This window comes from Megascapheus bottae, chromosome 30 (assembly GCF_031878675.1).
Source record: "Megascapheus bottae isolate mThoBot1 chromosome 30, mThoBot2.hap1, whole genome shotgun sequence".
In the NCBI taxonomy this organism is placed as follows: domain Eukaryota; kingdom Metazoa; phylum Chordata; class Mammalia; order Rodentia; family Geomyidae; genus Megascapheus; species Megascapheus bottae.
The window spans coordinates 11490947-11517027 of record NC_143538.1 but is presented as its reverse complement, the minus strand read 5'-3'; the positions used below and the strand labels follow the sequence as shown (position 1 = coordinate 11517027).

Here is a 26081-nt window from a genome sequence, read left to right as displayed (position 1 = left end):
TTCCTAACCCATCCCTTCCCTTATTTTTCTTAATTGTAGATTACCTATTTAAGTTTTTGGCCCTTTAACAAGGCAGTTCAGATGTGCAATGCGTCTCGAGCTGTGTCATCCCATCAACATTTCCAACCCTCCTTCATTGTTTCCATAATTTGTCAGACACCATTTAAAGAGTTTAATTTTTAGGAGGAACAAAAGATCCAGAAATTCTGGGTTCTTTTTTAAAAAAAAATAACTTATGACTTAACGTCACCATCATTAATACTAATTTTAATCAGGGAAGCAAGGTCTGGCTTTGGTTTACTTGAAAATTAGGTTCCAACTAGGAGAGGACGGGATCTACTAATTCTGCTTCCGGAGAGATTTACAAACAGCTCAAGTACTGCACGTTTATTTCCTCTTATTGCTTGCCTCTCTCTGCCCAGTCTTTTCCAGTTTATTCAGCTGCTGTGGTAATTATCCCCAATTATTTATAATAGTAGGTTTCTGGAACTGGAGTTAGAGAAGCACCATGTTTTTTTAGCCTTAAACACTGTTTTAATGGAAACAAACTCCAACAACTCAGGTGAGGGCCTCAGCCCAGATTTTCTTGGGCAAGTTTTCAAAAATATTTACTTTCCATCTTGACTTCATTATTTTCCTAAAACTGCACTGAATGTGCACAACTCAAGGAGAAAAGCCCTCATCTGCTTATAACCTGTTACATTTTACAATTTCTGCCCAGCGTAAGCCAGCTTTTCTTGAAATACTCTCCTTCTGGCTTAGTTTCAGGAAGTACTATGCATTTCAATGAATTTAATATTTTATTCTGTGTTCCTTTCCTCCTGAAGGAGTCCATGAGCATTACCAATGAGGGCTAGAGAAATCTTGCATTTAAAAACATTAGTCGGCTTCATCTAGTCTTCTATTTCTCAAATTTAAATACTTCTTGACTTTGGGCTTCTACTAAGAGACACCACCATTAAGCTTCCAGGAAATGTTACTATATGATTAAGAGGATCCATTTTTTAACAGCCTTAAATTTTTTTTACACTTATAATCTAGACCCCTGGTCACACATAAACACTCGATGGGAAAGAATGGATTATTCACCTAAACGAAAATACCAAGGAGCAAGTTTCATTGGAACAATCTTGGAGACACAACAGCCATCCCTGAACCTCTCCCTCCCTACACATTCATGCGTGTCTTCATCTGGAAAACAAAATAAGATTAGTATCTAACCCACATAGTCAATATGAGTAGAATAGCAAAATTCACACAAAGCCCTTAGAGCAGTGTCTGGCAGCAAGGAAAAGTATAATAAATGTTGGCTTCTATTATTCTTTTAACCACCTGAATGGCTCCCAAAACTTTAACACAGTGCCACAGGCATTTTTGATATGGTATTTCAACAACTATTTATACATTTTAACTGCCTGAGTTAGTTCCTAATAACATAAGTTATGTGTAGCCAAAACCATTACCTTCTCTGGTTCAGGAGAGAGAGAGAGAGAGAGAGAGAGAGAGAGAGAGAGAGAGAGAGAGAGAGAGAGAGAGAGAGAGAGAGAGAGAGAGACAGACAGACAGACACAGAGAGAGACAGAGACAGAGACAGAGACACAGAGACAGAGACAGAGACAGAGACAGAGAGACAGAGAGAGAGGCCATTGACTTCTCTTCTCTTCAGTTTTAGTTTTCTCAGAAAGCTCTTCTGTCAAATGACAATATGACCCCTACCCTCTGAAACTTCAGGCTCCCATTCTATCAACTCTGTATCTTCCATGAAGAGTTTCTAGATTTCAATCTGTTTATGGAAAAAAAAATTCAGGATTGTCCCTGATGAGCCTGGCTTTAATCCCATCTCCAAACCCAAAATGGCTTATGCCACTACCCTGTGGCAAATTCAGAAAGAAGGTTTGACCTCACTCATAATTCAGTTCAACCCTCTAAGTTATGATGGACTCCCAAGTTTACACACAACACCGTGCAAACATAGCTTAACGTTCTAGATAAACATTTCTATATGAACATTATAGAGTCATCCCTCGTGGCCTGTTTAGTCAGGCCACCAAAAAAAAAAAAAAGTGCCTTTAACACTTGGGATGACAAAGTGAAGACGGCTGGGTGTTCAGAAGGAAACTGAGGCGCTGTGGCCTGATGCATGTGGGAAGGATAAGGGGAAGTCAGAATCAACAGATAGCCATCTTTATTACTATCCCTCCAAAATCCATTCCTTTCTCTCTCTTCCATCTTCCAGGACAGGACCCTTCTGGGGCTGACAGCTCTATCACAGCCCCTAAGGCTGTGTCCAGACATCTACCATTACCTGTATACAGGTGATGCCTCATTCAGCCTCTGCAGCTTTATGTTCTCAAGCCTTCCCTCTGTCCTGCAGATAGATAGATAGATGTGCATATATACACATATCCATATATATTCTCTCTCTATATATATATATATGTATGTACATATGCCTGCCTGATTCGACAAATATTATATTACAAGAGTTCTAGAACACCTCTTCCATGAAGGCTACAATTGATTTATTGGAAAGAGTCAACTTACCAACCTATAGGAAAATGGTGCTAGATCTATCTTTATTTCAGAATTGCTCCCAGTTAAGTATACCTTTCTAAATCAAGACCTGGGCAAATTAAGAAACTCTCTCTCCTCTCCTCCTCCTCCTCCTCCTCCTCCTCCTCCTCCTCCTCCTCCTCTTCCTCTTCCTCCTCCTCCTCCTCCTTCTCTTTCCCTCTCCCTCTCATGAATGCGCGCTGTCTCTCTGTTTCTGTGTTTCTCTGTGTCTCTTGTCTCTCTCTCTCTCCTCATATGCATTGTTTCTTTTACACAAGGAGTTTTTGCCAATGTCTCCAAATTGCCTAAATACAGAAATTCATTCATCCAAACATGAGGCATTTGGAAGAATTATTATTTTTTAATGGTACATCTGCAGCTCAATTTAGGAAAAGTCAGTGAAGTTTATGAAAGGCTCAGCGGATTTCGTTTTCCTCTCCCTTTTCGAGGAATCTCTGTCCCATTAGCTAGAATGAGCTTTCTTTGAGTTTACTCCAGTCTTGACCTCTAGCCCCCAGCGGTGTCTCATTCCCCCACTGAGTAGTGGCTGGAGCACCACGTGGGGGGAGCCTGGCTTCAGAGTATCCTAGGGACAAAAGCTTGTGACACCAGACACTCTAGCTGGGGTAATTTTAGATAGTCTCTTGGAAATCTGCTGTGATTTCTCTTTGTTATTTTTTTTTTCTTCCTGAAGATCTCGTTCTCTCCCTTTTTATTTTTATCTACAACACTGTCTCTTGGTTTTCTACTTTAAATATTCAGTGATAGAACGATAGCAGCAGCCACATCTCTCTCTCTCTCTCTCTCTCTCTCTCTCTCTCTCTCTCTCTCTCTCTCTCTCACACACACACACACACACACACACACACACACACACACACACACACACACACACTGAGACTGATTAAACAGGCACATACACACAGACAATGAGACTGGTTTAAAAAAAAAAAAAGTGAACCCATGCCTAACTAACTTCGGCAGAGTTGCCAAGTCACAGGGAAGCTTTCAAAATAACTTTTATGCGAGGACCTTGTCCTGTGTGTGCTGACAGTTTTCACATTCCAGCTTGTCATTTGTCCCCAATTTGCTTTCCCAAATGCCCTCACTGAGCAAGACCACTTGTCACCTGCTCAGTATGTGACACTTCATCCGCCAAGACAAATGTCCAATTAGAAAAGCCTTCCAGTGCATAAGGACAATAGAGGATTACAACACACAAAAAAATGGGGCTTTTTCTTTTAATCCACCTTCTATTTTTTCCATATCTGGCCTGTTCCTAGAACCGGTTGGATATGAGCAGATTTTATGAAGGTTACAATTGTAACCTGCGATTGTAGGATAAACTGTCCTTGAAGTTGAAAACCTTGATGGTAAATTTGATCAGGTAACAAGAATTAGAAAGCAGACTTTCAAACTGGGTGCCAGTGGCTTAGTCTTGTCATCCTAACTACTCAGGAAGCTGAGATCTGAGGATCTGTTTCCAAGCCAGCTGGGAATGGAAAGTGTGTGAGACTCTCCTCTCCAATAAAACAGCAAAAAGCCAGAAGTGGAGTTGTAGCCCAAGTGATACAATACCAGCCTTGAGTGCAAGAAAGAACAAAACAAACAAACAAAAAGTTCAGGAACAGCATCCTAGGGTCTAAGTTCAAGTCTCAATACTGGCACAAAAGGTGTGTGTGGTGTGGGTGGGTGCAGTTCGCAAGCATTATAGAGCTACCAAAAATGAGATTACTGAGTTTTCAGGACACTCCTACAGAATTCACAAACAGTATTAAAAATAAATAAAAGTGAACTCATTTTCCTTTGAAAATGAAAAGTTTTCTGGTCAGGGCCAGAAATAGAGGACAAGCACCGAGGGAGCCTTACCTTACAAGGTTCTGAGACATTTATTTATTGTTGTGAACTGCTGCTGCTGCTGAACTTTGGAGCCAATTTACAGCCCGTGGCCCTCCTGCTTGAGATATCTCTTGGAATCTGTTTGTGAAAGGGATGATCACTGTGTCTTCCAGATTTGATTAAAAAAAAGATCTCAAACTTTTGTTCAAGTTATAAAACATGTGAATTGGGCTCTGCCTGTAATCCTTGTTACCACAGGGCCTCATGGATGCTATAAGACAACTCTTTCCCATTTCATGTCCATCCCAACAAACCCATATCTTCATTGTGAGTATGCCTAGCATTAATTGTATTGGTATTTTATCTGGGCCAGCTGATATTACGTAATGATATATATATATATATATATACAGCCTCACCACCATCTTGGGTGCCTGAGCTGTATCTTTTCTCCCATGTGGCTCTGGAATTGTTTTAGCTGCTCTTGCTCCAGTGAGGTCTGGTCAGATGTCTGTAATGCCAATGACCTGCCCAGTCTGTCTCCTTAGAGTGTCTGTGTACTATCTTGTTCTCCCAAGGCAGTTTAGTCCTCTGTAGTTTGTGCAACCAGCTGTACCTTTTCAAGCCCTGGCCTGGGGTTAACTTGGCAGGGAGGTTATTCAGAGACTTCTCTGATTCATAACTTTGGGGCTAACTCTGAGCATCAAGTCCCAGCCCTTCCCGCTGTCCCTTTTCCTTTGTGCTGATTCACACTGGGTTGGGATTTTTATTGTCAGCCATCACAATTATGCATGGGTGGAAGTGGGATTTTAAAAATGACAGGAGGCTAAATAGAATACTCCTTCCTGGCTTTGTTATGAATTACCTGGTTTTTCTTAATTGACTCAAAGGAAGGATGGAAAGAAGGGAGGAGAAGACAGAGAGGAAAAAAATTTTACACAACAACTAAAAGAAAGAAAACAGACACCTTACTGACTCAGTCTGAAACTTTGTCTCTTCTATGCTCTGGATTTTCTGGAAGCTCTTTGCAAAGGCATGTTCTGGGTTGAGAGGCCAGGTGTAGCCAGAACATTGTAGATTTTAGAGTTAGCATATCTGAATAATGGTGTATATTCATGAGCAAGTTATCCAACCTCTTTGAGCCTTTGTTTCCTTCTCTATAAAACAACAACAAATATTTTTATATTTACCTGTAGGGCCGGCCTGATGGCTAGGAATATTATATATTATAAAATGCCTGGCACATTAGGAAACATTTAATAAATGGCAAAGAATACGGTTATAGGTATTCTTATTAAGAAGCCCTTTGCAGTAGTTCAGAATGTAGCCTCTCAGAACAGACTATAGGCTGGAATTTTATTCTGAGAGTACGGCAGGATTTTTTTTCGGGTACAGGTTTCGGGTACGTGGAATGTAATGGGAGATGGGTCCTAGAGATGAACTCAGGTAAGGAGAATAATGAAGTCAGTATAGGAAAAAAGAAGACAACACACAGAATTCAAATCCTGGAGGAAGCCAATGAACCTGGAAACAAAGGGCTCTGGCTTGGTGGTCCACAGCATCTCTTCTTATTGAAGGAATAACTGCATGCATATTGCATAAATGACCACCCGTGGATTCTCTATGGATCTATCTCTTTAGGTTATCATGAGGATGGTGGAAAACTAGTCATGTAAAGCATTCAGCACAAACAAGGTGCTCAGCAAATAATTATCTCAGATGTGAAGGTTAGAGAAGTACAAGTCCATGAGTTCAAGTGGAGGATGGCACAGACTTTGGAGTTAGCCTGTACTGGTGAGTTTGAGTCTTAGCTCTACTACTTCCTGCCTCTTGTCTGTAAAATGGGTATCATAATAACTTCCTTATCTGTACATTTTATATGACCTCAATATGAGGAATAAAATTTCATACATATAGTTGTCAGCATTTTTTTTTGTACTGGTACTGAGGCTTGAACTCAGGGCCTCTCATTTGGCTTTTTCATTCATGGCTGGCACTCTATCGCTTGAGCCACACCTCTACTACTGACTTTTTCCTAGTTAATTAGAGGTAAGAATTTCTCAGATTTGCCTGCCTTGGTTGGCTTTCAAATGCTATCTTCCAATCTCAGCTTCCTGAGTAGCTAGGGTTAATTATAGGTGTGAGCCATGGTGTTGGGGGAGGGGGTCCAGCCTAGAACATGCTTAGCATATGACCCATTCCTCTATACCTAAATGCATGATAAATAGAGGGATGAGTGCTGGGATAAGAACAGACATAAATAGAAGGGTGGTAGGTATTTATTCAGTTGAGAAAATCATCTTATAAGAAGAGCATTGTATCTTGGTTCCTGATTTTGGCTGATGTGTACTTTGTCTCACTGCTATAAGCCTGTGGTGAAATCTACAAGCCTGTGGTGAAATGGCACCTCACCAAGGAGATGTACACAGCATCTCATGAAGCTGGTGCACTTAGTACCTCAGGAGGATGGTTCACGGTACCTCAGGAAGGTGATAAGCAGAGCTTATCTCATGGTGGCAGGAAAGCAGAGGCTGAGATCTGAAGATGGCGGTTCAAAGCCAACCCAGGCAGGAAAAACTCTGAGATAGTTGTCATCAATTAACCAGCAAAAAGCCAGAAGTGGAGTGGCAGCTTTAGTCGTAGAGCACTAGCCTAGCATGCAAAAGCTTAGGGAAAATGCCCAGACCCTGAGTTCAAACCCCAGTATTGTTACCCATTCACACACACACACACACACACACACACACACACACACACAAGCAAGATGTGGTAAGTGTGTGTGTATGGGTTTTTTTGTTGTTGCTGGTTTTTTTTTTTTTTTTGCTTTGCCATGGATTCCAGAGAAAGGCTAACTTATCAAAGTAACACAAGCCCTAAAATTCTTTACTTCCTGACCCAGTGGGTATCAGTGGCTCTTGCAAACAGGCTTGCTCAGGTAAGGCTTAGTCCACGCAGAATAGTCATAGTACACCAGAGCCATCCCACACCATTTCTAAGACCTGCTTATTGAGCTGGACGGAACTCCTGGTGATGTTTGCTTCTTCTGAAATCTGACTTCAGTGTGCAAGCAGGATGTCAGATATTCAAATTCCAGTGAGGGAGCCAACTGTGAACATTCCTGACAGGCAAATTGAATACCATTATCTGTAATTACAGTTGCCCAAATTCCATGCCAGTGAGACCCTGGTTTTCAGCCACCAATGATAGCAGCTGCTCTCCAGTTGCCAAATGCGTCCTTGGGAAGGCCCCGGATGGAGGTGAGCAACAGCCAGTGTCGAGAAATTCTCACTTCCAAGCTGGGAATGTGACCTCGTGGTAGAGTGCTTGCCTACCATACATGAAGCCCTGGGTTCAAATCCTCAGTACCAAATAAGCAGAAAAAGTCAGAAGTGGTGCTGTGACTCAAGTGGTAGAGCACTAGCCTTGTGCAAAAAAGCTCAGGGACACTGACCTGGCCCTGAGATCAAGCCCTAGGACTGGCAAAAGAAGAAAGAAAAGAATTTCTGGATTGGGATCACTGCCCAAACATCCTCTTAAAATTCATCAGTAAATACCCACAGAGAACATTGCACTGGCACCTTAAGGAAAAACCTGATTAATCATTTGCCCACCTATTTTTTTTTTTGCCAGTCCTAAGCCTTGAACTCAGGGCCTGAGTACTGATCTTAGGCTTTCTCAGGGCTAGAATTATTTTTAAATATAACTCTTTAGAAATATGTACAGCCAGGTGCCAGTGGCTTACACCTGGAATCCTAGCTACTCAGAAGGTTGAGATCTAAGGTTCACGGTTGGAAGCCAACCCAGGCAGAAAAGTCTTATGAGACTCTTATTTCCACTTAATCACTCAAAAAACAAAAGTAGTGCTGTGACTCAGAGTGATAGAGCCCTAGGCTTGAGCAAAAGAGCTCAGGAACAGTACCCAGACCCTGAGTTCAAATCCCAGGACCGACAAAAAGGAAAAAAGAAAAGAGCTATCTATAGTATAGCATAATGACTCACACCTATAATCCTAGTTCTCTCCTGAGATCTGATGATTTGAGTACAAAGCCAGTTGGGGCTTAAATTTAAGTTCCAGTACACGCAAACACACACACACACACACACACACACACACACAATAGCGTGACCAATGTACACCATTGATTGTTTCTCAGCAATCACAGATCCACAAAATATGAGCATGACCTAACAGTTCAGCGAGTTCTCATTCTTATTCTATCAGGTCATCTTCTGTGTGTAACAAGAGCCGCAATGGGGCAATCTCACAATAATCCTGCGAGTAGAAATGTTTCCACCCTGTTTTTAGGGGGAAAACGGAATCTTATAAGATTAATTTGACCAGTATCAAGAAACAAAGAATTAAGTAGTTCTAACAGATAAACTCAATCAAAAGGCTCTGGGAAGATTCGTTATGGCTGGGATCCTTTCTTATATTGCTTGTGCAAATGACCATTTACTTATTAAACTATTATATGTGCATTGAGTCCCTACTATGTGACTACTATGTAGTCAATAGCAATGAATAAAACTGACCAATCATCATCATCATCATCATCATCATCATCTTCCATCTCTATCCTTATGACTTACAGAAGGCAGATAATGAAAACAAAAACCACAAATAGGGCTGGGTATGATGGCTCATGCCTATAATAGTCTAGCTACTAAGCTGAGATCTGTAGGATCCAGGTTCAAAGCCAGAAGGGGAGCAACAAGTTCACAAGACCCCAGCTCAAAAGAAAAAGCTGAACACAGTTGCACACACATGTGTCAGCTATGACTGAAATCGTAAATAGGAGGATTGAGGCTCAGAGAGACCCAGCCAGGAAGTGAGGCCCTATTTCAAAAAAATAAAGCTAAGGGCCAGAAGCTGGTGGTTGAATTCAAGCCCCAGTGCCAGCACCAAGAAAGAAAAAGAGAGGAAAACAAAAATACTTGGCTGTGGGACTTCAGCCTAATTCTGGAATCTCAGGAAGGGGCAAGTGTAGCAACAGCAGAGGGCTCAGGTCTCCTGCCCCAGTGTGGGGTGCTGTCAGAAGCCAAGGAATGCCGGAGGAGTGAAGGGAATACAGGTACCTTCAGTAGCTTTGATCCAAAAACACATCCATCTTTCTTTTTGTACACAGTGTGGATGCAGTGCACTGCAAACGGGAAAGATGTCTCTGAATAGATTCCTCTTTAAGAAATGGGGATGACATTCCTTCTTAAGATGGAGAGACTGGTGGCTTCTGGAATCTTCCAGCACCACCTGGAATGTGCAAGTGGGATTGCCAAAGGTTCTCTGATCCCGAAAGGTGACTGGGGTTCATGCTGGACTGTATGGTTATGGACCACGACCTTTGAGTTTCCTGCAGGAGCTTCAATGAACCACATTAGAGTCAATGCCTGACATTAGTGGTTCACAGATTTCAGACTATTGTTCCATTCAAATGGACTTGTTTCCCACGAGAAGGACGGGGTCCTAAATTCTGAAAACAGAGCCTACCATTTCAATAGATTGTCCAGTTTTCCTAGGAAGTACTGATCTTTGCTTTAGTGTTGGTTTGGCTAGGTGTGTGTGTGTGTGTGTGTGTGTGTGTGTGTGTGTGTGTGTGTGTATGTGTGTGTGCACCAATCCTAGGACTGGAACTCAGGGCCTGGATGCTGGTCCCTTAGTTTTTCTACTCATGGCTAGCTAGCACTCCACTTCCAGCTTTTTTGGCAGTTCCTTGGGAATACGTTTCATAGACATTCCCACCTGGGGCTAACTTCCCCCAGCCATCAGCACTCAGCCAAAGGCTAGAATTTTTCACATCACCACTTAAGAGCTGGGCATGTCATGCAACTTCCGGAGCCTCAGTTTTCTCATCTGCATAATGAGGACTTCATGGAAAAGAGTCAGTAAATAACCACACTAGAAGAAGAAACAAACATGTAACAGCCTGGCTTACAGCAGGGCTCAGAAAGTCCAGTTCTTTTTTTTGTTTTGTTTTGATTTCTTCTTCCCCACTCCCTTCCCCCCCACCCCCTCCCCCACAGGACTATTATCAGGCTTCCCTGGAGGCCTTGTTATACAACTTACAGATAAACCAGTGGAATAAGAAGAAAAAGGAATGAAAGGGATGGGCAAGTGAACCCTGGGGCAGAGCCTGGGGAAATGGAGTTGACTGGAAAAAACAAAACAAGAAATCCCAGGCTTAGAAATTGGACAGTGTTGCATCTCTGTTCCCTTGCTTGCTAGATGGAAGAATTTGGGAGAATAACTTCACATCCAGGAGTCCCAGTGCTCCCTAGAAGAAAAGGCAGAGCTATTGCTCTTCATGGCTGTTGTGAAAATTAATTAAAATAATAGTGCACAGAGAAGAACTAGCACTTGGTATGCCTTCAATGAAGCTTTGTTCTCTTTGTTTTTCCAAGTCATTCCTGTGTGGGTGAAATGTAATTGACAATCAAGAATCTCCTGTGAAACTAACCAGAGAGAATTATCCTCTTCTTTTTCTTTTTTAACCCACTTTCCCCCCACCCCAAACAAACCCCACCAGGAATGTCCAGACCTTTGCATTCTTTGCTTATCTAATATTTTTCCTTATGTTGGTGGCTGGGCAGAAAGAAAAAAAAATCACTCAACAAAGGTATAGGAAGACCTATGCACAAAGAGAATGCATTTTTGGATGGGAAATCAAACAGGTGTAAGATACCTCACCTCCGTCCTGGAGAAGCTTTTGACTTAGGGGGAAATGAAACAAGCAAAAGAGACCACCGAAACATACTCAGTAGACTGTTAGCTCAACTGCCAATAGCCAACAGGTAAGAAGGAGCGGCCAGAGATGACAAGAAAGAATGGGGAAGACTGCTAACCCAGCAGCGCTAGGCGTGGAGAAAAGAATCCTTCAGAAGCCCAAAGGAGGAATGAGAGCTCTGTACTGTGGGTGGATCATCTCACCTACCGCCTGCTGCACTGGGAAGGCCTGGTGTGGCTCTCAACAAGATAACAAACCAAGAGGTCTTGAGCAACTGTATGACGCCAATGGCAAAGTCAGTGGTTATTACCTGTTACCTGCACTGGTAACACAAGCAAATCCAAACAGTCTCCCTGAACTGATCTCTTAGGGAAGAAAAAAAAAAAGTGGAGTCAGAGCTCTCATTCCCTGTGAGATGAGGACTCTTCCCTTGCATTGCTTCAGTTGACTGTGAACCTCCTGATAGCTTATTTACGACAATCAGATTACACATCTGTGTGTAGGGTTGTGCAGAATCACAATCAGAATGTCATCCTGTGCTGTACCCCAGGCAATGGGTGCCAGTACCTGGAACAAGTCACTTTTTCCCCCCCCCAGTTCTGGGCTTACGCTCAGGGCCTGAGCACTGTCCTTGGACTTTCTCAAGGCTAGAGCTCTACCACTTGAGCCTCTGCACCACTTCCAGCTTTTTTCTATGTATGTGGTGCCGAGGAATCGAACCCGGGTCTCCATGCATGCTGGGCAAACATTCTACCACTAGGCCAAAGTCCTGGTCCCTGGAACAAGTCACTTCTGTCACATCTTGGATCTTGGGGTCATTGCAGTTGCCCTCTCCATAATCAAGGGCAAAGTAAGCTGAGCGACACAGGCCTACCATTTTACTTTCCCAAAGACATCTTGTCTCTCCTGCTGGGTGATGCCATGATACACTAGTTACAGGCAGAACTCTGTCCCTAACTGGCTGTGTGAAACATATCCAGCAACATGAGAAAGACACTAAGAATGATAATTCCCTCCTATAATTGTTGGGCGGCGGTTAATTCATGTAAAAGGCCTAGCACAATGCCTGGTACACTGTAATCGTTTGCTAAATAGTCCTCCTTATTATCTTAAATTGGTTTGATGGAGTTGGGACGTGGCTCTTCTCTAGAACACCGAGGACAGATTTATGTGGCCTGGAATGTCGCAGAGTTTAGGTTAAATCATATGTGTTCTAGCACAATGAAATGAAGACTTTTTACCTTTAACTTCTGATACTCATGATTACAGAAGGAGACAGTTAAACAGGAGGTCTATATGTACGCCTTCCCTCCCAGTATGTGACAATGACTCAGGGCATTTATTTGTGTATTCTTTTGTCAGTCATGGGGCTTGAACTCGAGGCCTGGATGCTGTCCCTGAGCTCCTTTGCTTAAGACTAGGACTCTACCACTTGGAGCCACAGCTCTACTTCCGGTTTTCTGGTTGTTAATTGGAGAAAATAGTCTTTCTGACTTTCCTGCCTGGGCTGGTGTCAGCCTCCTGAGTGGCTGGGATTCCAGATGTGAGCTACCAGTGCCTAGCTGATAAGTCAGTATTTGAAGGCCACTGGAGCCAAAAAGACTCAACAGTGGCTTTTCCACTTATTAACTGTGTGATCTGGAGAAAGCGAGGTCATAGCCTGCCTCCGTTTCCCCATGGTATGCCGCTTTGCGTTCTGACTCTGAGTTGATATTGGGATTAAGTGTGCTGCCAGATGGAATTGGCCTGGCAGATGTAACATGAATGTTCAATTGGGATACATAGCGTTACTATCAGTGTCTTAGTTTCTTGTTTTCCTGCCCAGTCCTCTCATTCTGTAGGAGGAAGCCGCGTGGTAAAGGGAACTGGTTTGTGAGCCTGTGAAGGTCCTTGACGCAACACCAGTGAATGTAAATGTAATGAGAGCCTGAGTTCCTTGCATGGAAGATGACTGTCAGGCGGCTTACCTTGGTTGGAAGTTTCAAAACTAATTGTCTCTCTACTGGGTCACTAACTTGTTTGCTTTGCAAACCTGAATCCCACCTTCACTTTGGACCACAGCTAAGAGGTGGACATGACTGACTTTTCCAGGTTCTGGGTTCTGGAACAACTCATTCCTTTCCGTGTCATGTCATCTCTCAGCTTCAGCTGCTGCAGCTTCATCTTGGTCTTCTCCAAGTTTTAGCACCTTCTAACTCCATGAGGGCGGGACTCCAATAAAGAGAACACGATCTTCGTGTGAACAAATAGGAAATACGGTCTTCATGGACAACAGACAAGGACTGAAATGGAATGGCCTCCTTTGGTGATGAAATCTTACTGGCTTTCTACACAGAGAAATCTGGGACTCAGGCGGATGTTTTCATGGGATGAGTCAAGTCTGGTCCTGAATGACGTGGAGCTGATGCTTTCTGTCCCCTCACACACCCACTCCCATGGCCTGCGACATGAATCTCCTGATACAGAAGGATTGATTTTACTCTCTAGCCAAAGGAGGGTGTTGTCTCACCTTCGGAGCTGGTTTTCAAGTCCTTCTAGAGGCTTCTCTCTGTTGTCAGGCCACCCAGCTGGGACAGCCCACGCCTCTCTCCACTTGTTACTGTGGACAGATGTGTCAGGGCAAGTGAGTCATGGGGCAGGCTTGAACTCTCCCACTTGCTCCTCAAACAGGCCCCTCCCTCCAGGTATGTTTTCTCTGGAACTCAGTCACTTACCAAACTCTCCAAACAGAGATGTCTCAAATCCTTCAAGGACTGCTGTCTGTTGTTTTCCAGGCCAAGAAGCGAACCAAGAGTGTGTGTGCATGCCACACAACACAGAATTGTTTATTCAGAACAAGGTGAAATATCTTGAATTAATATAAAATTAATAAAAAATAACATGAATGTAAAATTGATAAGAACTGGAATATAAATGGGCAGTTCCTAGCCTAGGCAAGAAATTGTCTTTACCACTTGGTCATTGATGTACTACTGCCTCAACGCCCATCTCCTGGAAGACGTGAGTTTGTAGTAAACTCAATTTGCAGATGAGGAAAATAAAGTTCAGGCAGGCTCTGTGTTTCCCAAAGTCACAGCACTCCTAAGGAGGGAATGTGGACTTTACACGGCTGTCTTCTGACCCCCAGGGTCATTGCTCTTCCCATGAATACCACAGAACAAGGAAGTCCTTTCCCGTCCACATTCCCACAAAAGCCGGAAAAACTCTGTGAATACTTCTTAGTCTCCAATCTCATGATTCATCCACCCAGTCTGTGTGCTAATGTTCATTTTTATGGTGGTTTAGTCATTTTCCTGACACCTCTTGGCTCATGGGCACCCAAAATAAGCAGATAAGTTATTAGAAGAAGTTTCTAATCCAGAGGGGGAAATAAAATTCGTGTTTGTCCCCATGCGATGCTTTGCCCCTGACAAACACCCGATGGATATTTGTGGTTAGTCAGCTACTGGGCTGGTGATTGAATGGCTGCCAGTTGAAGTTTCTCCAGCTCCACTGAGTTGGGCCTCTTACTATTCAGGGAGGGTCTGGAAGTGTCTGAAGAGGGAGGAGAAGGCCCTGAACTGAGGCTTTAAGATTCTTGTGGCCTGGAGGCACAGGGGTGGGGTTGAAACCTCCTCCATAGTAACTTCTGGGGACAATTCAGCTGGAGCAATGAAGAAAGTAAGGAGTCACTGAGGTCTTTATCCTTGATGCTGTAAGAGAAAACAGAGCTTCAGGGTTGGGAACAGATAGAGACCCAGAGTCTCTGAGCTTCATGCACTAAGGTCAGAGATAATCCCAGACATCGGTGGAGGCATCTTCCAGAAAGATCCTTGTCTGTCACGAGTGGAAACAGGATATGGTATGAGACAGCATCCTGGGGCCACCCTCTGCCAATGCCTAGGTGCCAGAGGGTCTGAGATAAGTTGGGGCTGGGAAAGAAAACAATCCCTTCCACACAATACAGACAGGAACTCCACAGTGTGGAAACCCTGCCAACACACATGCCCTGGAAACACCAAACAAGGCGTGGAGGAACGGGGTGGCTGAAGCCCGTCACCCTCGCTCCTCAAGAGGCTGAGATCTGAGAATGGCAGTTTGAATCCAGCGCAGGCAGGAAAGTCCATGAGACTCTCAGCTCCAACAAACCAGCAAAAAGCTAGATGTGGAGCCTTTGTTCAAGTGGTAGAACATCAGCCTTGAGAAAGAAAGCTAAAGGATAGTACCTAGGCCCTGAGTTCAAAACCCAGGACCAGAACAAAACAACACACAACAAAAAGATGGAGGTCCATTTCTCCCCATTGGCCTTCATGGACACAGTTGCAGCTGGGTTGAGCTAGGTGTCCCTGGAGATGGCAGGGGAGTTGGCCTTCACCCCAGAGGAGCGGAGACAGGTCACTTGTGGGGCCCTTGAACAGGGACATGATTTTAAATTTGTCGGTTATGGAGCTTGGGCTGTGGGTGCTGTTCCTGAGCTCTTCAGCCCCACCCCTTGAGCCACAGCGCCACTTCTGATTTTCTAGTGGTTAATTGAGATAAGAGTCTCAAGGTCTTTAGTGCCCAGGCTGGCTTTGAACCTCGATCCTCAGATCTCAGCCTCCTGAGTAGCTAGGATGATAGGTGTGAGCCACCACGCCCAGCTAGATTCCTTCCACTTCTCAGGAGAGGAAGGAGATAGGGTACCCAGTGACAGTCAATCAGGCATCTATGTGCAGGGACACACCCGAGGAGTGTCAGAATAAGAGTCAGACTCCAGTGTCGACCCCTCCATGAGAGTTGTCCTTTGCCTGCCTGCCTGCCTGCCTGCCTTCCTTCCTTCCTTCCTTCCTTCCTTCCTTCCTTCCTCCCTCCCTTCTTCCTTTTCTTCCTTCCTCTCCCCCCCTTCCAATCTCACCTAGGGCTAAGTTCGTTCCATATTCGCTTTGTAACTAATAGGATGTAGCCATGGGCTTCAATGTCAGCACTTCAGCATTTCCCAAACCTGCCACTTCCATGTGACCCTAACACCTCCAGCTAAAATTGGCCAGGAGCTCAGCGCCCAGGCATCTCTCGCTTTTCCTGATAATTTCACAGCCATGGGGAGGAGGTGAGGCAGAGAGGTCTGAGTGAGGAGAGACCAGAATAGGAACTATGGCTTTAACTGTCCCATTTATTTCCTTATATTCACAGTCTTCGTTTAAAAAAACAAATGGACTTCAAAGGGTGTGTGTGTGTGTGTGTGTGTGTGTGTACATATCTCCAGAAAACACACCAGTGTGCCAGTGACTCAATCCTGTCATCCTAACTACGGAAGACGCTGAGATCTGAGGATCATGGTTCAAAGCCAACCTGGGCAGAAAAGTCCCCATGAGAGACTTTTATCTTCAATTAACCGCAAGAAAACCAGAAGTGATGCTGTGGCTCAAGTGACAGAACGCTAACCTTGAGCACAGAGAGGCTCAGGGTAAGTATCCAGGCCCTGAAGTCAAGCCCCTCTACCAACAAACAAGAAAGAAAGAAAGAAAGAAAGAAAGAAAGAAAGAAAGAAAGAAAGAAAGAAAGAAAGAAAGAAAGAAAGGAAGGAAGGAAGGAAGGAAGGAAGGAAGGAAGAAAAGAAAAGAAAGAGAAACGGAAACTAGGTCCATGTTTTTCCTGTGTTATTCAGAGAAACAGTACCACATGACTTCTTTCTGTGTTTACTGGAATGTTCACGTACTTCTTTGGTTTCAGAGGGTCTGGAAGTAGAAGCATTTTTAGTAAAAAGAGCAGCTGCAGAGAAGCAGGAGGGACCTAGCCACCCAGAGACAGCCATTTGTTAGCTGCTTTGATCTGAAGATTGCATTCATTTCAGGGAGCAAAGTCGTTAATATGCCCACTTTATAGATGAGGAGACTGAGTCTTTTAGACATTATAAAAAGAGCAGGTGGCTAGACCGAGACTTGAACTCAAGGAAGGAAGGACACTTGAAGTTGGACTAGCTTTTGAGAATGATGATGAAGAATTAAAAGAGATATTCTTTCTAAATGAATATAATATATCTTTATCTATGTCCATCTCTATATATCTAAACATATATAATTTTATATATTCTAAATATACATGCACACGTATGTATTTTCAATTTAGACCAGTGTCTAGAAGACAGTAAACTAGATGTGAACTTTCATTACTGGCACTGTTCTTGTCCGAAGACGATAAAAACTCTTTTAAAGAGAAATTCTGATTCACAAATTTCCCTGGCACATCTGGCACATTAACTCATACCTGGAGCGATGGCCCGTGATGTTACATGATTCCAGGTGCATTTCTTAATCCATAGTGATTTGGGCTTTGGCGCTGTCCTCCACCAATTGTATTCCTTCTGATGTGTCTCCCTTCACAGAGGGGTTAGGGGCTATCCAGTGGGTTTCTTAGAAGGCCACTGATTTGTCTTTCCTTTGCCAACAGCTGGGAGGACCTGCAGTATGGACAGTGGTTTTGAAGGACAAACCCAGGCCTTTCTTGTGATTTGCTGAAGCAGAACTCCGTCACGGGCCAGAGATAAGAGACAGAAGGGCCAGTCAGTTGAGAAAGGCTTGTCTGGAACTCTCTTCTACGTGGCCCTGAAGCTGGTGCACCTATATCCCTCAAGATTTGACTAATTGAGGTAAGGTTGTAGCTATGATGAATCTGGAGTAAAATTCAACCCCAGTCTACCTCAACCCCTTCTTCCCCTGCTTTAAAAACTGGCTCACAAACAGAGCAAGCCTCCTTATTTTGTTTTAGTTTCCATGGGGTCTGGTTTTATGCCCTGGCTGATCTGGGCTGTGATTCTCCTATGCATATTTCTTTACTTGCTGGGGACAGAGGCGAGGGACACTGGGGACAACCACTGGGCCCGGTTATGATCTACTTCCACTAAGTGACCTTACTCAGCCTCATCATTACCAAGGTACCTTGGGCAAGGGTTACTTCCCATCTCACAGTGCTGGTATGAAATCTGGGAAATGGAGATATTTAGACCTTTCCTCCCCTCCCACGGGTGTTAGGTTCAGAAAGTACTGAGAAAGCACTTAGTACTAAGAAAGTACTTGGCAAGCACTTAGTACTAAGTACTCACTAATGTCCCCGTCCCTTTTCTTCTCTACAAAAGTGCCGGTCCCTTCCCACACCCACCCAGGGTGAGATTGTGATCTCTTGGTCTCTATTTCAGGAGCAATGTGCTCCTGTTTGCTTTGCCATGACTCAAGTCCTCACCCAACACTTAGAAAAGCCCAGGGACCTTGAAAGTTCAAGGGCCTCGCCTCTTGCAGGCAGGCAAGGCAGGCAGGCGGGTGGGGCAGACTCATTTTCCTCTCCGCTGAGCTCTTGCAACTTGATGGTTGTGGCAGTGTGGACTCCCTCCCGCCCAGTGTCCCCTCCCGCCCAGTGTCCCGGGCTTCAATCCCGGCCTCTGGGCCTCCAGTCTGAAAGAACAATCCACACGCAGTTCAGTACACTGCATTTTCTCCCAGCAGGGTTCTCCTTGCTTATAAAGGAGACAGACATCCAAAGACCTGGCCTGGTGAGAGACCTGGGAAAGGACAAGAGCGGACAATCCAAATTGGGGCCTACAAGAGCCATCCGGAGCATCTAGCATTCCTGGGGGGTCTGAGGGGCCCTGGGAGAAGCTCTGATGACCAGGATGGAAGTAGATGGCCCACTCCCAGCCCCCAAAGTTGGCAAAAAAAAAAAAAAATGCTGTTGCTGGCCCCTTGAAAGCCAGCCCTCCTGGCTTTCAACTCCTCTTGTTTCACGACGCCCTCTAGTGCCCACTCCCAGAGCTTCCAGGCACCCCACCACCACCACACACACACACACACACACACACACACACACACACACACACGCACACACCACACGCACACACACGCACACACACACACACACACAGACTCACAGACAACAGGCCATATAAAGCTCCCCAGCCCCCAGGGCTGGACTTGTATGACACTTTTCCAGAGTCCTGGCCCCCAATCCAGACAAGGCAATGAGTCAAACTGGACCTGAGGCAATGAGTCAAACTGGACCTGAACATTGGACGGCTTGGAAAGAGGAAATTCAGGACAAGGATTGGGCTCCACAGCAGCGCCCCCCCTCCCCCCGCCCCTGCCCTGCTTTCTCACTAGCGTCTGTTCATTTTTTTTTTTAAAAGACACACATCCATTCATGCAAAGGTTCATCTGTTCAGTGCATCCAATCAAATCAATCTGGGAGTGGCCTGGAGATGGAACCTGCTGGTTCACCTTACCTGTCCTGCCACGTTATTGAAACGACAACAGCAGCAACAACTCCCCTCTTAGTATAAGATAGTGTAAAACTGTGTGTCAGAAATGCTAATATCATCAATCTCTCTGATTTCAGAGAGGGTTAGAATTAATGCTTGGTTCTCTAATATACATAAACATCTATACATTACTATATATATATATATTAGTATATATATGTCAAGTGCTGGTGGCTTAAACCTGTCATCCTAGCTACTCAGAAAGTTGAGATCTGAAGATTGGGGTTTAAAGCCAGTCCGAGCAGGAGTCTCTTAGCTCCAATTAACTACTCAGAAAAAGCCAAAGTAGAGCTGTGGCTCAATTGGTAGAGCAATAGCCTTGAGCAAAAGAAGCTTAGGGATATCAGCCAGGTGCTGAGTTCAAGCCCTAGAACTGGGAGGATATATATATATATAATTTACAATATAATATAATAACATAACAATGAGGTAATAATGTATATGTATGTATATATGTATATATATGCATATATATATATATCCCTAAACATTTGAGCTGTAGTGGGGTAGTATTTTTAAGTGTGAGGCACAATTCTTTCAGCCCAAGGTGGATCCCTTTGGACCAATTAAAAGGCTGTAACACAGCATTTACTTTTCCTACACGTAGGCCTTCCAATGTCTGTTTTCTATATTACAACTGCCACACGTCCACAGAGAGCCATAAACCCCCTCCCCCAGGCTCAAGCATGTTCCAGCTCACGGTGAGCTCTGCATCTGTTTCACAGCTGTTGAACTTACCAGTTCCTTTTCGGAAACCATAAAGCAGAGCTTCTCCAACAGGTCTGGGGGTTCTGAGTTAGTTTTGCGTCTGTGGAGGGCTGAGATCCTATAGCTAGAATGAAGAGGCCAGGTGATGCCAGGTCTGCTCTGGCCATCGCAGGACTTTTAATTCCAGGCACAGAGGGTTGATGGGAAGGCTCCCCAGGTATCAGTGGGAACCTGTGCAGGCAAGGGGAGTTTACCTTGCAGATTCTGGCCCATTCTCCTCCCTTCTCTTTTCCTTTTCCTTGCAAAAGCTCTTGGTCTTTCTGGATTGGAGAGAAATGGTCAGAGCAAAGCCCAAGGCCATGGTGAGGTGGGCAAGGTCTGTGGGTTGCTTGGAGGATACATAAGTTTTGATGACAGGGAAAGACAAGAGGGAAGGAGAGCTGACCTGTTGTCACAGAAACAGAGGTAAGCTACTCAGAAAAAGCTGGAAATGGAACTGTGGCTCAAGTGGTAGAGTGCTAGCCTTGAGCAATGGAGCTCAGAGACATCACCCAGGCCCAGAGTTCAAGCCCCAGCCTGCAAAAAAAAAAATCAATAAATAAAAAGTTTCAGAACTTTTATTACCTAATTCTTTTCCTTTTTTTTTTTAAACTTTTGGCAATAGTGGGGTTGGAAATCAAGACCTTGTACTTTCTTTTTTTTAAAATTTTACTTACTTTTTAAATTTTTCATTATAATTAATAGAAGGGTTATGGCCTTTTACGTTCTAGGTACCTTTCTATTGCCTGAGCCAGGGCCCGGCCCCTTTTGCTTTCATAATTTATCCATTCATGTTTGGAGGAGGAGTAAGCTCTCCAGTGGTGTTGTTGCTGTTGTTTCCCCCCCCCCTTTTCAACTAAGGCTCATGTGGAAATCATCCTGCCTAAGCCTGGGGCATAGAGGAATTACATGAGTGAGTCACCAGGTCTAACTTGTTGATTGCGTAGGGTCTTGATGCCTGTACTTGGGGTCTCCCTCAGCAGAGATCCTCCTGACTCCTGACTCTCAAGTAGCTGAGATTGTAGTTATGTACACCAGCACCTGGCAGTCTCACTTCAACAAGCACAGACTTACCCACCGACAGCAGAGAAAAGAAATAGCAAGTGAGACGTGACCTTGAACTAGCGAGAGCAATAAAAGCAGAAATAAGGCCACAATTGAAGGGGGAGAGAGAGAGGAAAAAAAATCCAAGTCTATATATTTGTGCTCTGTCTTAATAATAGACAGGCACACAAGAACCTACTCAGACAACCTGAGGTTATTGTTCCATATTCTAGAAATATCTGGCCTGGAATTATCAAGGCCAAATGTAAACTGCGTTTTTTGGGTTCTTTTTGTGATCATTGGATGCCATAGATTTCAGGAGGAATATTTTGTTTTTCTTTTGGTAGTGTTGTAGTGATTAATATGTACAAGGCCTTGTGTTCTACCACTGAGATACTCCAGCCCTTTATAAAAAAAATTATGTTGAGGGCCGGGAGTTTGGCCTAGTGGTAGCGTGCTTGCCTACCATGCATGAAGACCTGGCTTCGATTCCTCGGTACCACATACATAGAAAAAAGCCGGAAATGGTGCTGAGGCTCAAGTGGTAGAGAAAGTCCCAGGACAGTGCTCAGGCCCTGAGTTCAAGCCCAGGACTGGCAAAAAAAAATTATGTTGAAATAGCATCTTGCTATGAGGCATAGACAGGCCTCTAATTTCAGATCCTCCAGTCTCAGCCTCCTAAATGTGGGAATGGCAGAAAGGTATTATAATAACTGATGGAAAATTTAAAATAAAAATTACACTTTAGTTGGAGGTGTAGCTCACTGGTAGCTTGCGTAGCAAGCTTGCGGTCTTGAATTCAAACTCCAGTCCTGCTCCCAAAAGAAACAACAATGAGTAATATGAACATTTTACTTAAGTATATCAGGGGTTAAAAAAAAACCCCAACTTAATAGACTTTTGTGTGCTAGCCTGAAAACTTGACTAGTCCTTTATTTCTTCATTTAGTCATGCCTTTAAAAAGCACAATACAATTTTCCTATGGGGAAATATACTCCAAGCTCCCCAAATGCAATTTACACATGGCTTCATGACATGCTCTCTTCATTAAATGTTTCTAGGCATACATCGAGTGTTTAATGTAATCCAGACAGTCAACTCCGGAAGCCAAGGATTTGAAGGATCCACTGAATTTTAGTATGAAGGATACAATGTTCTTTGAAACTAAATAGAAAGCAAAGGAGAATGCAATTGTGACTTGCCCCCCACCCCTCTCTCCCTCTGCCAAAACCAGGGCTTAGAATTCAGAATCTTGGACTCTTGCTGGCTTTCTTGATCAAAGTGGATGCTCTACTACATCAGCCATGCCTCCTGCCCAGCTTTTTGCTGCTTATTTTGGAAATAGCATCATCACACCTAACCATAAAGAAAAAAAAAGATGCAAGGGAAAGTTTAACATTAAAGTCAAGCTGGTGGTTAATTCTCTGAGGAGTGACGGGAAGCAATCACAGAGGGCCAAGACATTGCTTATTTCTTAACCTGGCTGGTGGGTACATAGCTAATAATAATTACTTTAAAAATATGCACTTAGCTAGGTGCCAGTGGCTCATGCCTGTAATCTCAGCTCTTCAGGAGGCTGAGATCTGTGGATGGCGGTTTGAGGCAAGTCTGCATAGGAAAGTCTGTGAGACCCTTATCTCCACTTAGCCACCAAAAAGCTGGAAATGGAGCTGTGGCCCAAGGGATAGAGTGCCAGATGTGAGCGGAAAACTCCAAGCAAGAATGCAAGGCCTTGAGTTCAAGGCCCTGGTACCAGCACACAAAATAACATACACATGTTTCGTATCATCTATGCGTTATTTAAATAATAATAGAATAGTGAAATATAAATGGGGCTCCCCAAGCATGGGGGGGTTCTCCAGATGCCTGCTTGAGTCCCTCCCCCCAGCTCCAGGTGGAGATCAGATTTCTGTCGCCCTCACTGAACGAGGTCTGAAGCTTCCGTAGGAAGTGGTTTTCTGAGTGGTCGAGGGGTGGGTGGGGCTCTCTCCCGTCATGGAAACAGCAAGAAAGATGTGGTGAGTTCTTCTCTGACTTGGACTGCTCTTTTCCCCTGCCTTGCTTCAGATGTCACTGGAGGCTGTGGTGGCCGCTGGTTGACACTAACCAGGTTTAGCTCACCATTGTGCCTGTGTGAGGTATTTTTTTGCTGCATGAGGGTTGTGTCGCTTATTCTATCAGAACAGCGGAGTTCCTTTATTTAAGAAATGATCTATTTTAAACATTTCCCCCACCCTCTTTTTTTTTTCTTAGTTCCCAGACTCTTGTTAAAAACACTGTCATTTCTGAGTTTATATTTCCTTGCCTCTGGTCTTTGAGAGGGCCCCTGTTCTGTTTTCTTGACAGATGAACTTTGGCGATGAATCCTTGCACTTAAGCATTGGCTCTGCTGTTTATCGACTGACTGTGTGACTTTACTAGCTAGCTAGTTCTAGTTCTTCTGGGTCCCTTTGTGCTGCCGGTTCTTCTTTTGCACCACCCCCCATTACAGGGTGCCTGGCGCACAGTCAGCACTTTGCCAGCATTTGCTACCGTTGTGCTATTTTAAGAGCTCTTAGAATGCCTGGCGGAGCTCAGGGGGCAGAGGGCCCGAGGCCTGGAGCTAAAGAGCTTATTAAAAGCAGAATAGAAAGAGATGAGAGGAAACCAAAGTGCTTTTCTCGTTCCATACTTATCAAGCCGGGCTTTGGCACAGCGTGGGCTGGGGATGGCCCCAGATCAAAGGCTCTCTTATGTGCAGTGACATTGCTGAGCCCAGGGCCGGGTTATAAAAACCCTTGAATGGAAGGCTTTGGCACTCCCCACACAGACTGGGCTGGAAGAGCAGGGCTTTGGTGGAGGCAATCCATGGAACTGCTCTACTCTAATAGAGAAGCCAGGCAAGGATGACTCATTTCTGTCTTCACTGTCCTGGAACATGACCTGTTGTTTCCCCTTTTGGTCCCTCTGGAGGAGCTGAGTTTCAACTTAGGGTCAAAATAATGCTTTCCGGAGCACAGTGAGTGGGTCTTCAAAGGATATGGACAGAATTGACTTTTGGCTGGGCTTTGGGTCAAGGGCACTGGATGAGGAGAATAAGGGTGTGTGTGTGTGTGTGTGTGTGTGTGTGTGTGTGTGTGTGTGTGTACTGGGACTTGAACTCAAGACCTTGAGGTCTTGCCTGACTTTCTTTGCTCAAGGCTGGTATTCTCCTATCTGAGTCATAGCTCCACCACTCGCTTTTGGGGACTTACTTACTCATGGGCTTTCCAACCTGGACTGGATTTGAACCCTGATCTTCAGATCTCCAGTCCTCTGAGTCACTAGGATTATAGACATGAGCCACTGGCACCTGGCTGAGAATAAGATCTTTAAACTGTGATTACGAGTAGGCTTACTTTGGGAAACCAGGAGTCTCCTCCAAGTCTTTAGCATCAAAGAAACTTTCCTTCTGTTTGTCTGGCTGCCTTCTGTTTGTCTGTTTGTCTGAAAGGCAGAGCTCAAGGTCAGCCTTGCAGAGCAGGATAAACTGCCCAGAGCTGGAGGCAGGGCTCAGCCTGGGGGGGGGGAGGAAGATATGGAGGGGACTTTAGGACTGGTACGGAGCTTAGTGTACTGAGATGCCTTCCAACGCTCCCCCCTGCCCCGCCACGCTTACCCCCTTCTGCCAGGCTGATACCCAGTGACCCACTGCACACCAACTGCAGGTGGAAGGAGTCCGAGGCATCACTTTCCTGACCACAGAAGACGACCATCTCCACCCTGCCAGGGGAAATCTCTGTCACCACCAGCATCACCTTCTCTTTCTTGTCTTCATGATTTGAGTGCTCAGATGAAGCCAGCTGCTATGTGAAGAGACCAAAGATGGTCTCTGTTCACCCAGGAAAGGCCTTGGGCCCTCAGCTCAGAGCCCTGGGGAACTGAATCTTGTCAATCAGCCCTGAGTGAGTTTGGAAATGCAGTTATTTGCTCCAATTAAACTTGCCCTTTTCCCTCCCTCCCTCCTTCCCTCCCTCCCTCCCTTCCTTTCTTTCTTCCTTCCTTCCCTCTCCACTCCCTCCTTCCTTTCATATCTTCTTTCTGCAATAGGATTCCAAGTTCTTTATTTCCCTTGTTATTATACCTAATCTCCCCCGGCCCTGCAATTTCTTTTCAATGTGTATATATTGCTTTGATGTTCAGGAAAAACAATAACCTGTTGTAAAAATGACATTTCCTGTAAATGTCACCTGTTACATAATCATGGGCGGGGGAGGGGGGGCGGCTCTTGCGCAGGCTCCGTGTTGGAGGTGAGGGGACACTGTGATCGCAGGGCAGCCTGCAGCCAGATCTGGGGTGGAGCAGGGTCTGAGGGGTGGCACTTCCTCCCAGGTGGCCCAGGGCACTGACCACACCCAGGACCTTCAGACCAGGAGAGGGGGTGACATCGTGAAGACCCTCTAACTCAACATTAACAATGGACAGCAGGGCCCTGGGTTCCATTCTCATATTTCCAGGTTGACTGAACGGTAGATCCACCGTCCATGTGTATCCATTGTAAACATACAAAGCTTCTGCTCTTTCTCCGTTCATCCATCCGCCAGCACCCAGGCTGATCTGTTAGTGACCTTGACCTTGAAGTGGACTTCAGGGCCGTGGTGGTACTGCTATGACCTTCAGCATGTCTTTTGCCAGGACCATGAGGTAAGACTGCAAGTCTTTCTAGTGGGTCCGTTTCAGAATACACCCAAATGCAGGGACCCTGTTATTCTTAACTTTTCCTCTCTGGGTTCTTTTCTGCCACCTGCAGGCCAGATGTTTTAAAGCTCTTATTTTCAAGCTTTTCTCATAAAATATCTCCAACAAGGCTGAGATGGACCTGTGAGATGGCTTGATACTCTCCTGACCTAACAAACTCCATGAAAATCACACCAACCAAAGGTTTGTGCTCTGAGAAT

At 44.7% G+C, this 26081-nt stretch overlaps 1 long non-coding RNA gene across 1 annotated transcript in view; it reads left to right on the top strand.

Annotated features, from left to right (window-relative positions):
* Nucleotides 1–25814, top strand: part of LOC150044419 (uncharacterized) — a 31986-nt gene extending 6172 nt beyond the window's left edge. The window contains exons 2-3 of the long non-coding RNA XR_016533163.1: nucleotides 17517–17715; nucleotides 25728–25814. This is a non-coding gene — a long non-coding RNA (uncharacterized LOC150044419). The remainder of the gene's footprint in view (nucleotides 1–17516; nucleotides 17716–25727) is intronic.
* Nucleotides 25815–26081: the final 267 nt, after the last annotated feature.